Source organism: Arachis hypogaea, chromosome 15 (assembly GCF_003086295.3).
Source record: "Arachis hypogaea cultivar Tifrunner chromosome 15, arahy.Tifrunner.gnm2.J5K5, whole genome shotgun sequence".
Classification (NCBI taxonomy): Eukaryota; Viridiplantae; Streptophyta; class Magnoliopsida; order Fabales; family Fabaceae; genus Arachis; species Arachis hypogaea.
Window position 1 is genome coordinate 106,085,828 of NC_092050.1, and position 13,682 is coordinate 106,099,509.

Genomic DNA, 13,682 nt, shown 5'->3' on the forward strand with positions numbered 1-13,682 from the left:
GTTGCCTCCTGAGTCTCTGCATTTTCTCTGGCTTTATTCTGTGTTTCTAGACCGAAAACTGAGTCAAAACGCGGCCCGAAATCGCCCCCAGCATTTTCTGTTAATTCTACAGATCGCGTAGGTCACGCGTACGCGTCATCCACGCATTCGCGTCATTCAGCGATTTTCCTTCTCACGGGTCTGCGTCGTTCGTGCGTTTGCGTCATTTGTGCAGACTCCAATCCATGCGTACACGTCAGGCACACGCACGCGTCGCTGCAATTTCTCCATTTCGCACGCCCGCGTGAGCCATGCGCTTGCGTCAGTGTTTGCTGGTCATCTCCTTAGTTTCTTGTATTCCTTCCATTTTTGCAAGCTTCCTCTCCATTCTCTAAGTCATTCCTGCCCTATAAAGCCTGAAACACTTAACACACGGATCACGGCATCGAATGGTATAAAGGAGAATTAAAATATACTAATTAAAGGTCTCTAGGAAGCAAGTTTTCAACCATAAAAGAATACTAGGAAGGAGTTATAAAATCATGCAATTAGTATGAATAAGTGGGTGAAGACTTGATGAAACCACTCAATTAAACACAAGATAAACCATAAAATAGTGGTTTATCACTAACACATGCGGGAAAACCGGAATAGCTCCTCAAATTTGTCTGTATACTCAGATATGGACATAGCACCATACTTCAGTTGTAGTAACTCCAGTTCCTTGGCCGTCCTGGCAGAATTCGGAAAGTACTTTTTATAAAATTCTACATGGAAGGCATTCCAAGAAATAGGATCATCATCATGCTGTAGGAGACGTCGGGCTCCCTGCCACCAACGTGATGCTTCTCCAGTGAGCAGATAGGTAGCAAATTCAATACACTGCCTTCAGGTACCAACTACACTTGCAGTGCTCGCTCCATAGCCTGAAACCAAGTATCGGCTTCAGTCAGATTGGTGGTTCCCTTGAACTTAGGTGGATTAATCTTTAAGAAGGTTCCCCGTGTTATCGGGCCCTGAGCTTCACTTCTGCCATTGCCATTATTATTTATCTGTTGCACAAGAGCCTCCGTGATCGCCTGCATAGCAGCAACCATGTTCTCCAGCGCCGCCATAAAGTTTACCGAGTTATTTAGGTTGATTCCCGGTCCCTGAGCACTAGTATGACCTCTCTCACAACCTCGACCGCGTCCACGAGGCGCCGTCTGGTTCCTATACACACCAAACAATCGATATCAAGTTGATCAGTCTCAATATCGGAAGTATACTGCTTCACAGTACCAAAGGTACACTCATGGACTTCATGCTAGGCGTATCAGCTAGATACCCTAACTAGCACAGGCACAGACTCAGAGTATGCATTGAAGCATAAGCAATTCTATCCCTCAGGCTCACGAGGATGAACTGCTCTAATACCATATTGTAACACCCTAATATTCAAATCCTTATGCTCGAGTCATAAGTCAATGATAATAAAGTGGTACGACTCTCATGGTGGATTTTTAATATATAAATATAAGTAAAATTGAAAGGAGTATTAATCGAGAAGTCTGAAAAGAGTAAAAATAAAATCACGAAGTCGTATCACTCATGCATCGGCAACTAAAAGATAAAGCGTGAAGTCGAAAATGATATACAAACAAAGTTATAAAGGAAAGTAAGCGAAGGACGATATATAGATATATATAACATAAGTAGATAGCCACTAGTCGTGACCCGCGAAGTTTAGGCCGGCTATGGTACAGTATGAAAGTAGTTGACAATAGTACCTCCTAATCTCTCCCAAAAGAAACATAAGAGCCTCTATAGGCAAGTTCAAAATAGTTCAATACATAATATAAGCTTTTCAAAATAAAGGTGGAGAGATCCTAAGCAAAATATAAAGTAGAGAATATAAAGATCTTCGCCATCTCTCAAATGAACCACAGCTCACATCTGAGCACCTGGACCTGTATCTGAAAAACAAGAGATATATACGGAATGAGAACCCCGACCCATGGGTTCCCAGTACGGTAAAAGTGCCAAATAAATACAATGCATTCTAATAAAAACTCACTAAGCATCCTAAACTTCATTTCACCAAACATTCATCTTATGTTCTCACTAATCCATAAATAGGAAACGGTCATAAGGGAATGATAAATGTAATTCATCTTTCTCATGTTTCCCAACTTTCTAACTCTCTAATGAATCAGAATCAGAATCATAAACAAACCATCACCAGTTATTCTGTCTCGGCAATTCTATATCAATACCTCATATCCTCACCTAGAATAAGTGAAATCATTTCACTGCGTCTACCCAGGGAGTTCAATTTATTTCATTCGGTAATCATCATTTTAAATTAATCGTATCATCATTCTATTTCAACAAGAACAGCCCTCAGCGTCAACCGACACCAGCATGAGGGACCTTTCAATTGTAGAAACACAATCAATACAGACAAGTAATACATAATTAAAGTACAAGTAGAACAAGTAGCACATAATCAGGTAACATAGCATATATGATATAGCAATCCAAAATGAATAGGCAAACCCAAACAATTCAAACATATGCAAATGATGTATACCTGCCCTATGGCTGATGATATCATCTGTTGGTTATCAAGCCAACCCGATGTGTCCGGTAGCTAATTCGGGGACAGTCTCTCTGTTGCGTATTAATATCATTAGAGGGAATACGTGCCTGATACATGGATTGTTGTCGGTCTAGATTTTCTTCCTAAAGAAAGGAATTACATTGTTGTAAGCATAGCTCCAAACCAACAAACAACTCTCACATCAAATTAAAATTTGGTTGTCACAAATAACAAACCCAATAAAAATTAACTGAAGTATTTAAACATCGGGTCATCTCACAAGGAATTGCAATGAAGTGTATGCTTATTGGCTATGAAGGAACAAGGGGGTTTGATTTATAAGGGGCGGAAAATAAATGGCAAGAAAAGTAAATCAAGCAAGCAATTAGAGAAAGAAAAATAAAGAAAAACAATTAATAAAGAGAGACATTCATGGCAAGAATTGAGATCATAGGCCTTCCATCCTAGTCACTAATAACAATAATTAACAAGAATTTATCTTATTACGTCATCCCCAATGATGGAAGAAGATATAGGTTATCTTTCATGAGAGAAAGTCTAACATGACTAGCTAATCTCAATCCAAATGTCCTAATCAAATCACTAATTGGATTAGCAAGAGATTAGAGTCAATGGAAATGATATTAACTAACAACTCTAGATCACCAACATAGGTTGGGTTTTCATGACTCAAGATTGCCTAATTACTCTTTCCAAGCCAAGAATGCTCAAAGTCTACACTAAAGCCCAACCAAGCATTTTGTCAAACACTTGGTGGGTACAAATGGAAAGCATAGTAAAAGTGCAAGAATAATAAATCTACCAACTACCAATTGCAAGAAAAGTAAATTCACAAATCAATCAACAATTAAAAGAACATCAAACATAAATTTCATAAAAGAGATCCAAATCCATAAGAGTTCATCATCACAAAGAGAACAAAAAGGGAAATTAACAAGAGAGAGCAAGAGAGTTATATCACTAGAGCATAAAATTGTAGAAGAAACAAGATGAAGGCAAAGAATTAAACATGGATCTATGATGCAATTAACCCTAGGAACCCTAATTCTAGAGAGAAAAGGGAGCTTCTCTCTCTAGAAACTAACCTACATAATGCTAAGTTACAAAAAAATTGCTCCCCCTTTGCTTGGACTTCAATTCTACATGAAATACACTTATAAACAAGTTGGATTTAGGCTTGGACAGCTCAGAAATTGCCCCCAGCGTTTTGCCTTAAAGTGGGTCACGTGAGAGTATCGGCGCGTACGCGCCATGTGCGCGTGCGCGTTGATTGGCTGTTTCTTCATCCGCGCGGATGCGTCATGTACGCGTGCGCGTCTCTATGCGAATCCACTTTGCGCGCGCGCCTTGTACACGTGCGCGCCCATTGATGAATTCCCAATCTTTGTCTCTTCATGCATTCTCCTCTTTGTATGCTTTTTTCCTCATTTCTTCCATCCAATACTTGCCTTATAAACCTGAAATCACTCAACAAACACATCAAGGCATCGAATGGAATTAAAGTGAATTAAAATCATCAATTTAAGGGCCTAAAAAGCATGTTTTTACACTTAAGCACAATTCAAGAGAGAAGTACAAAACCATGCTATTTCATTGAATAAATGTGGGAAAAAGGTGATAAAATCCCCTAAAATAAGAACAAGATAAACCACGAAATCGGTGTTAAGCAAACCTCCCCATACTTAAACTAAGCATGTCCTCATGCTAAAATTAAGAAAGAAGCAAAGGGTATCAACATTTATTCAATGCAAACTAACAAAATGCAATCTATCTATATGCAACCTATTTACATGAATGCAATGTCTTAGTCAAAATAAATCGATTTTCTAGAATACAAATGCAAGCACAAGGGCTAAGGCAATAGCAATCAAAGCAAACCATAATTGGATTGAATCATTGAAAGATTTTACAAACTTGCAAGAAAAGATTATCACGGTTGGAAACATGTAATTGAGCGATCAAACCCTCACCGGATGTGTATCTGCTCTAGGCACTCAGGTGTATGGGGTTGATTCACTCAATTCTCCCCCAATCATGCTTTCTAAGATTTGCTTTTCATCTAACAATCAACAATTACTTTATGCATTCATACAAATATCATGAGGGCTTTCCCATAGGTTGTAATGGTGCTAGGGTTAAGGTAGGGTGCATATGATCAAGTGAGCTTGAAATTTGAATCTTTGATTAACTTAAACTTCCCACCTAACCTATGACAACCTATACAATTCTAAACAAACTTAACTACCCATTCTTCACTTTTTCACACACTCATGCATTCTCTTTCGATCACCACACATATGCATTGATTATTATTGAACTTCACTTTGGTGCATTTTTGTCCCATTTTTATTGCAATTCTTTTTCTTTCTTTTTCTATTTCTATTTTTCTATTTTATTTATTTTATTTATTTTATTATTATTTTTTTTTCATTAATTTTTTTTCTTTTCAAACTAAAATATATACAAGAACATCAATGCATATGGTTTACACATGATTAATATATGAGTATGTACCCAATTCCCAAGATTCTCAACACAAATACAAAAACACACTTTTATCTCTACCCAATGTTCCCAACTCTCCCAAAATCAAATGATAAATACTCTCACTAGCCTAAGCTAATCAAAGATCCAAATTAAGGGATATTTATTGTTTTTCACTTAGGCTTGTAATGTGCTACAATTAAGAACAAATGGGTTAAGCATAGGCTCAAATTGGCTAACAATGGAAGATAAAAAGGTAGGCTATTTGGGTAAGTGAGCTATTCGAACAATGGCCTCAATCATGTAATTGCATGTATACATAGAATAATGGACATATAGAATTAAACAAATGAAAGATTACAATCATAGAAAGAGGATGATGCACACAAGAATGAAAATAAGTGGCTATATGATGTAGCCACAAGGCTCAAATCTCACATGCTTGTATTCTTAGCTCAAAAACATGATCCACAATTGTATAATTCAAGCAAGTTCTAAAAAAAATTTTTGTTTCAATCAATTGGGTGCCCTATAGATAAAATCCTTGGAAAATATCATGATTTTGACTAAGCTTAATATATACATATGCAATGCAACCAAAAATCCTAAAAGACCTAAAAATGAAATGCAAAAGTGTTGGGATTAGAAACTTGTCACCCAAAAATGCCGAGCGGTCAGATGACCTCCCCACACTTAAAAGTTTACACCGTCCTCGGTGCATCCAAAGATGAACCAGGGGGTACGGCGACTCTCCGAGTTGCCACCTTCATCTGGTAGGTCAACCGGTGCTGCGTGTTCTTCCTTCCGCTTCCATTTTTGCTTATGGTGCATCGATCATGAAAAACAAAATAAACACCGTAAGATGAGAAAATACAAAAGCAAGGAAGCGTGAATTGTTGGGATGAGGTAAGAACCACTAGAATGGAGTGAGTGAATTATTGTAACATTGATGAAAAATAAGTGTGTGGGTTCTAAAATTGTGCGCGGTTTAGAACACACACAATAGTACAAAAAGTTATGTCACAATTATACTAAAGAAAGCGTACACTTCGCTCATTCTAGTGTGCTTGAGATACTTTGAAAGACTTGTAGGTTAAGCCAACCGAACAAGTAGTGAAGAAGCATAAAAGCATTCAAGCAAAAATCAAGTGATTGTGAAATTGGATAATGAATGGGCATTGATTGATGTGTAAGTAATTGATGAACAAAATGGTATAGAGAGCTCACACATCAAATAATGACACATATTGATGTTGTTGCAACACCTAAGTGACATAGAGGTCAAACACATGGATGCTATGAAACTTAGGAAAAAAGGATATAGAAGTCAAAAATCATTTCACATAGCAAGCATAGTCCACAATGCTTGAAAAGCTCAAAAAATACATCACTAGGTAAGCTTTCGATCCAATTTCACAATTCCACAATCTCAATGCATGAAATAGGTGATGATCAATTAGAACAAGCATCCTAAAAAAATGCATTGATAATATACAATTGCCTAACAATGGATGATGAATGCATGGTGGCCAAAACATGCAATTCAAAGAGGTAAGATGCATGAAGACAATGTAACAAGTACTTGGTATTCAAAAGTGTTAAACATGAAAAATTCCAAACCAAGTAACCAAATACAACCTCAACAAAGAAATCCAACAATGACAATTAACTATAATGATGTTAAGATAACATCCTATTAGTAATAAGCAGCAGTAAATGGTAAACAAGATTAGTAATCCCACACTTATAACGGAAAACAAAAATTAAACTAACTAACTAACTAACTAAAAGAAATGGTGTTACATAATATTTGGTAGTGTTGGATGATGATTGAAGGGTGGAAAGAAAAGAAGAGAAGAGAGAAGAATGAAAGAAATGGAAAGAGGAGAAGAAAAGAAGATGAGTGAAATAGGGCAATCCACACGTGCGTGTCATGTGCGCGTAAGCGTGGATTGATGAAATGGAAGCGACGCGTACGCGCGGCTGACGCGTACGCATGCATGGCAAATCAGAGAGTCGATGCATACGCGCAAGGTATGCGTGCGCGTGCCTTGGGCACAAAGTTGGCACACTTCAGGCACAACTCTCGGGTGAATGTATGGAGGGGGAAACTTCCAATCCACACGTACGCGTGTGTGACGCGGGCGCGTGGATGGTCAAAATTGCTTAGGGCACGCGTACACGTGAGTGACGCGTACGCGTGGGTTGGTGCCCTATTTTTCAAAAATTTTTCTAAGTTTTTGCACCAAACCAAGCATTCCAAACCTCCAAACAACTACCAAAACACCACAAAACCTTATTTAACACACTAAACTACCAAACAAACTTAACAAATCAATCAAAACATGAAATTAAACATATTTTACCAATATGTACAAAAGAGAAAAATGAAAGGGTATTACTGATGAGATATTTTGGAGGAAAAATAAATCTCTCCCAAAACACGCAAATCTAACCGGCAAGTGCACCGGGTCGTATCAAGTAATAAAAACTCACGGGAGTGAGGTCGATCCCACAGGGATTGAAGGATTGAGTAATTTTAGCTTAGTGGTTGATTTAGTCAAGCGAATCAAGATTTGGTTGATGGTTTTGTGACTTGCAGAAATTAAATTGCATTGAAGTAAAGAGAACAAGAAATAAATTGCTGAAACGTAAAGGACAAGAAATTAAATAGCAGAAACTTAAAGTGCAAGAAATATAAATTACGGAATCTTAAAGTGCAAGAAATGTAAACAGCTGGAATTGTAAAGGGAATTGGGGAATGGATTTGCAGAAATTAAACAAGGAAAAATTAAATTACATCAAACAGAAGAGGGAAAGGGAATTAGGATTGAACCGGATATGAAGCAGAAAAGTAAATGAACGTAGAAGGCAGTAAACAGAGAAGTGAAATGGGAAATTCAGATCTCAGGTCCCAGAGACTAGAAAACCAAGTCTAGATCTCAATGCCTTCCTAGATCCAACAAGAACAATTGCAAGGAAATTGTAAATTGCAAGGAAAATAGATGAAGAGCAATTAACCGGAAATGAAATTCAATTAGCAGTAAAGAAACAGAGATCCAAGATTGAGATTGAAACAGAATTTCTTCAATTCTCCAATCCAAGATCCAAGACAAGTGTAAAATGAAATTGAAAGCAATGAAAGCAAAGAAATTAAAGTTCACTAAAGCTCTCCGAAAACTATTATGAAAACTCCAAAAGAAAGCTCTCCGAAGAACTTGAATTCTATCCTATTTATACACTTTCTTTAAATGATCTTCAAGCCTTGAGTTGGGCCTTTGCTCTTGGTGGAATTGGGTTGAAAGAGGCCTTGGTTGATTGCTCTTGAAGTTTGGAGAAGAACCGAAGTGAACCAATTGAACCGGTTTTGAGGTTAGCAAAAGTTGGACCAAAAGTTTGAGCCAAAGTTAGGGGTCTAACTTTGGCTCCAACTTTTCATATCAGCTAGCACATTTTACTGGTATGAACGTTGGTGCCAACGTTAGGGGTCTAACTTTGACCCTAACGTTGGCAATGCCTTGTGTGCTAGTGGCGCCAACGTTAGCCACCAAGTTAGGGGGCTAACGTTGGCGCAAACCTTTGCTCCTTTCCCATTGTAATTCATGTGCCAACGTTAGCCTCCAAGTTAGGGGGCTAACGTTGGCGCAAACGTTGGTGCCCAGGGGAGAAATTTTCAAGTTCCAATGTTAGCCTCCAAGTTAGGGGGCTAACGTTGGGGCTAACTTTTGCTCCTTCCCCATTGTAATTCATGTGCCAACGTTAGCCTCAAAGTTAGGGGGCTAACGTTGGCGCAAACTTTTGGTGCCCAGGGGAGAATTTTCAAGTTCCAACGTTAGCCTCCAAGTTAGGGGGCTAACGTTGGGGCTAACTTTTCAACCAAAAGTTTGTGCAAAAGTTTGATGCTAACTTTAGGTCCAGCTTCTTGCTTCCTGGTTCAATTTCACTTATTCCATTGTCTTCTCTTTACTCCTAGCTATTCCTTCTTGCTTCAACCTTTCTCCAAGCTTTCTTCACCTATCATTAATCAACCAAACTCATCAAAGCTATGCTCAAAATCATGAGATATTCAATCTTTCATAATATGCAACAAATATAGCATAAAACCTCATGAAATGGCATGAATTCATATATGGTTGGTTCAATCAAGGGAAACATGAAAATCTACTCAATTCGCTTGCTTGTAGCTCAAGAAAGTGCATAATTCTAATGAAAACAAAAGAAAAAGACTAGCTAAAATAGGCTAGGATGACTTGTCATCACAACACCAAACTCAAAGCTTGCTTGTCCCCAAGCAAGAAATAGATTTATGCTCCAAGGTTCTTTTAATTAAGATGGATTGAGGAACACTTGTAAAGTACAGTGAGTGAAGTGATCAAGTAACAGTGGGGTGAACTCTAAATCATATGCTCATGCAAGGGCTTCAGTGCTCACTAGTCCTTACATATTGGGAGTCGTAGGTCTTAGGATTTTCATCCAAATGGTATCATGGAGATCTCTTTATATGTAATCACCTTGAAGCAGCTTATAATTTCTGTGCTTTGGCCTCGACTCTAAGTATCATGTCTCAAGGCGGCTCTTTAGATAAGCTTTCAATCAATACTCCTAAACCAGTTGGTTTTAAGGTATTAGGTGTTAAAGCACCCCTAAGGATTTACTTGCTCAAGCCTCTTTCCTGGACACACTTCAACCACAAGCATTTACTAGGATAACAACTCTTTGAGTTTTTGTTTCTTTCTTTCTTTTTCTGCCTAGTAATTGATGCTCAGAGCCTTGGGCCATATTCTTTTTGTTTTTGTATTTTCTTTTCTTTCTTTTGTTTTGTTTGCTGCTTCTTGGATCAATAGATTTTTGAGAATCTCCACAATACTTCTTTGAACTTCATGTCCCGCCTATGAGCTCCCATGCAAGTTTTCACAAGCATGCAACCTCAATACATTATCATACAACTAGAACCACCACTTCTCCTAATCTTTTGCTTGCCTCAAAATTGTTTAATTCCTCAATCCTTCTTTTCAAAGAACTTTCATGTGATGCATTTCTTGGAAATTAAGTGCAAACAAGTTTTGAAGATGAGAATGTTGTGAATGATCAAGCCTCTTGCTTATTGAATTATAAAGGAAAACCATGCTATGCATGCAGGCAGGGGTATAAAAAAAACTATACTATGCAGACAGGCAGCAACTTGCACTAGCAGCAATATTTGATGTAAACAATCACTTAACAATACAACCTGTTGGAGTTCACTTGCTTTCCTTCTCATCACCATTGCTGACCTTTATGTTCATCTTTTGTTTCTTTGGTTGATGATTCTTAATCCCTCCAAAGGCTTGTATGATGCTCTGCAATGATATTGGAAGTTGCTTGTTCCCCAAGCACTTAGAAACAATGGTTAGCATGCAGGATTTATTTGTGGGCCTTTGTACTTACTTTGGTGTGAGAACACCAAACTTAGTACCTTGCCAATGGTTCTTGTGCATCAGATTAACCATGTGTAAAACTCTTGTTCTTTTTCAAAAAATGACAAAACTGAAAACTAGGAAACAGCAGAATAGTTAACTAATTCATCCATCATGCTTGAAGCCAGCATTATGCAGAAAATGAGAATGTGTTTTATGATGGGATTTTGGTGAAACACTAAACTTAGAATCCTTCATTCTCCCTTATATTGTTTTGGTGTGCAGCACCAAACTTAGCTTCTTTGCAATGTAGATAAACTAATTAACCTTTTTATTAAAATAATTATGAAAGGAAAACTACCTCAGGTTGGGTTGCCTCCCAACAAGCGCTCTTTTATTGTCACTAGCTTGACATCCTCTGTGCTTGCTTATTTCAGATTCTGAGCTTTCTTCTCCTTGTCCCATTGTCCATCTAAGTGAGGCTTTGCTTCCTTCTTACTTGTTTCTGTGAGGTTTTTGGCTAATTGTTCTATTTGCTTCCCAATTCCCCCGAGTAGGTCCTCATAGTGTTTGTTCATCCTCTTTAGATGTGTCATCATTCTCTCTACTCCACTTTCTAGATTGGAGATCCTTTGAGAATTCTGTGAGATTGTGTGGTGATGTTGTTGCAAATTTGGGATTGTGTCACTGGGCAGTGAGCTTGAAGGTCTCTCAATAGAAATTTGCTTGGAGAGCTGCCCAATCTGCCTCTCTAGGATCTTCAATGAGGCTTCATGGTTTTTGTTTGTTATTTCTTGGTGTTTCATCATTTTTTCTATCAAGGTCTCCAAGTTGGTGAGTCTTTGAGGTTCAGGTGGTGCTTGTGGTGGGTTGTGAGATGTGGGTGGTGGGTGGTAGGCATTTTGGTTAGTGAGTTGGTTGTTGGAGTTGAAGTTCCTTGGTTCCTGATGTTGAGGTTCTCTCATTCTGAAATAAGAGTGTGGCTTCCATGGTGGAAATTGTTCATTCACTGTGGTGGAGTGGAGAAAATCAATTTGTCTGGCCATTGACTCCAATTGTTGCTGAGTTTGCTGATGTAGCTGTTTGCTTTGATTCATGACTTCCTTCACTCCTTCAAAATTCATTGTATCTTCCTCCAAAGTTGCATTCTGTGGTGTCTCACATGAGTGTTGGTTGTTGGTTCTCTTGTCGTTGAACCTTGCAGTTCCTTGACTAGTTGCTGTTGCTTTGAGTAAATCATTTGAAGAGTGATCTACTGCTCTTCTCATTTCTGGGGTTAATCCTTCCTAAAATGCTTGGAAAGCCACTTTGTCATTTGCTTTCTTGTATCTTTCCCATGCTTTGAGCAATGGTTCTTCCTCTCCTTGCATGAATGGATGTGTTCCCTCTTTCATCTTGATGTTTTGTCGGGATGTAGAGAATTTGGCTAGAAATTTGGCAACCAGACCATCCCAACTAGTGATACTTCCTTGGGGAAGAGTTTCAAGCCATTGTGCTGCCTCATCCTTTAGTGAGAAAGGGAATAGCAAGAGCTTGTAGACATCATGATTGACAACATCACAGATCCTCAGAAAAATAGATAGATGCTGTTCAGAATCTTCCAAGGGATTTCCACCATAAGAACAATTGTTCTCTATTAGTGTAATGAGTTGCGGCTTCATGTTGGGATGTTCTTCTTTCCTGTGACATATGAATCAATCAATAGAAAACACAGTGATTCTCTTGAAAATTGAGTGTAGCCGGTTGAGACAAAACTTCAAACAGTTAGTGGGTTAGTCAAAATTAGAGAAAAATAGAGAAAAAGTGCTTGATCTAGATTACCACCTCACTTAATCATTGTCAATCTAATCAATCCCCGGCAACGGCGCCAAAAACTTGATGAGATATTTTGGAGGAAAAATAAATCTCTCCCAAAACACGCAAATCTAACCGGCAAGTGTACCGGGTCGTATCAAGTAATAAAAACTCACGGGAGTGAGGTCGATCCCACAGGGATTGAAGGATTGAGCAATTTTAGCTTAGTGGTTGATTTAGTCAAGCGAATCAAGATTTGGTTGATGGTTTTGTGACTTGCAGAAATTAAATTGCATTGAAGTAAAGAGAACAAGAAATAAATTGCTGAAACGTAAAGGACAAGAAATTAAATAGCAGAAACTTAAAGTGCAAGAAATGTAAATTACGGAATCTTAAAGTGCAAGAAATGTAAACAGCTGGAATTGTAAAGGGAATTGGGGAATGGATTTGCAGAAATTAAACAAGGAAAAATTAAATTGCATCAAACAGAAGAGGGAAAGGGAATTAGGATTGAACCGGATATGAAGCAGAAAAGTAAATGAACGTAGAAGGCAGTAAACAGAGAAGTGAAATGGGAAATTCAGATCTCAGGTCCCAGAGATTAGAAAACCAAGTCTAGATCTCAATGCCTTCCTAGATCCAACAAGAACAATTGCAAGGAAATTGTAAATTGCAAGGAAAACAGATGAAGAGCAATTAACCGGAAATGAAATTCAATTAGCAGTAAAGAAATAGAGATCCAAGATTGAGATTGAAACAGAATTTCTTCAATTCTCCAATCCAAGATCCAAGACAAGTGTAAAATGAAATTGAAAGCAATGAAAGCAAAGAAATTAAAGTTCACTAAAGCTCTCCGAAAACTATTATGAAAACTCCAAAAGAAAGCTCTCCGAAGAACTTGAATTCTATCCTATTTATACACTTTCTTTAAATGATCTTCAAGCCTTGAGTTGGGCCTTTGCTCTTGGTGGAATTGGGTTGAAAGAGGCTTGGTTGATTGCTCTTAAAGTTTGGAGAAGAACCGAAGTGAACCAATTGAACCGGTTTTGAGGTTAGCAAAAGTTGGACCAAAAGTTTGAGCCAAAGTTAGGGGTCTAACTTTGGCTCCAACTTTTCATATCAGCTAGCACATTTTACTGGTATGAACGTTGGTGCCAACGTTAGGGGGTCTAACTTTGACCGTAACGTTGGCAATGCCTTGTGTGCTAGTGGCGCCAACGTTAGCCACCAAGTTAGGGGGCTAACGTTGGCGCAAACTTTTGCTCCTTCCCCATTGTAATTCATGTGCCAACGTTAGCCTCCAAGTTAGGGGGCTAACGTTGGCGCAAACGTTGATGCCCAGGGGAGAAATTCTCAAGTTCCAATGTTAGCCTCCAAGTTAGGGGGCTAACGTTGGGGCTAACTTTTGCTCCTTCCCCATTGTAATT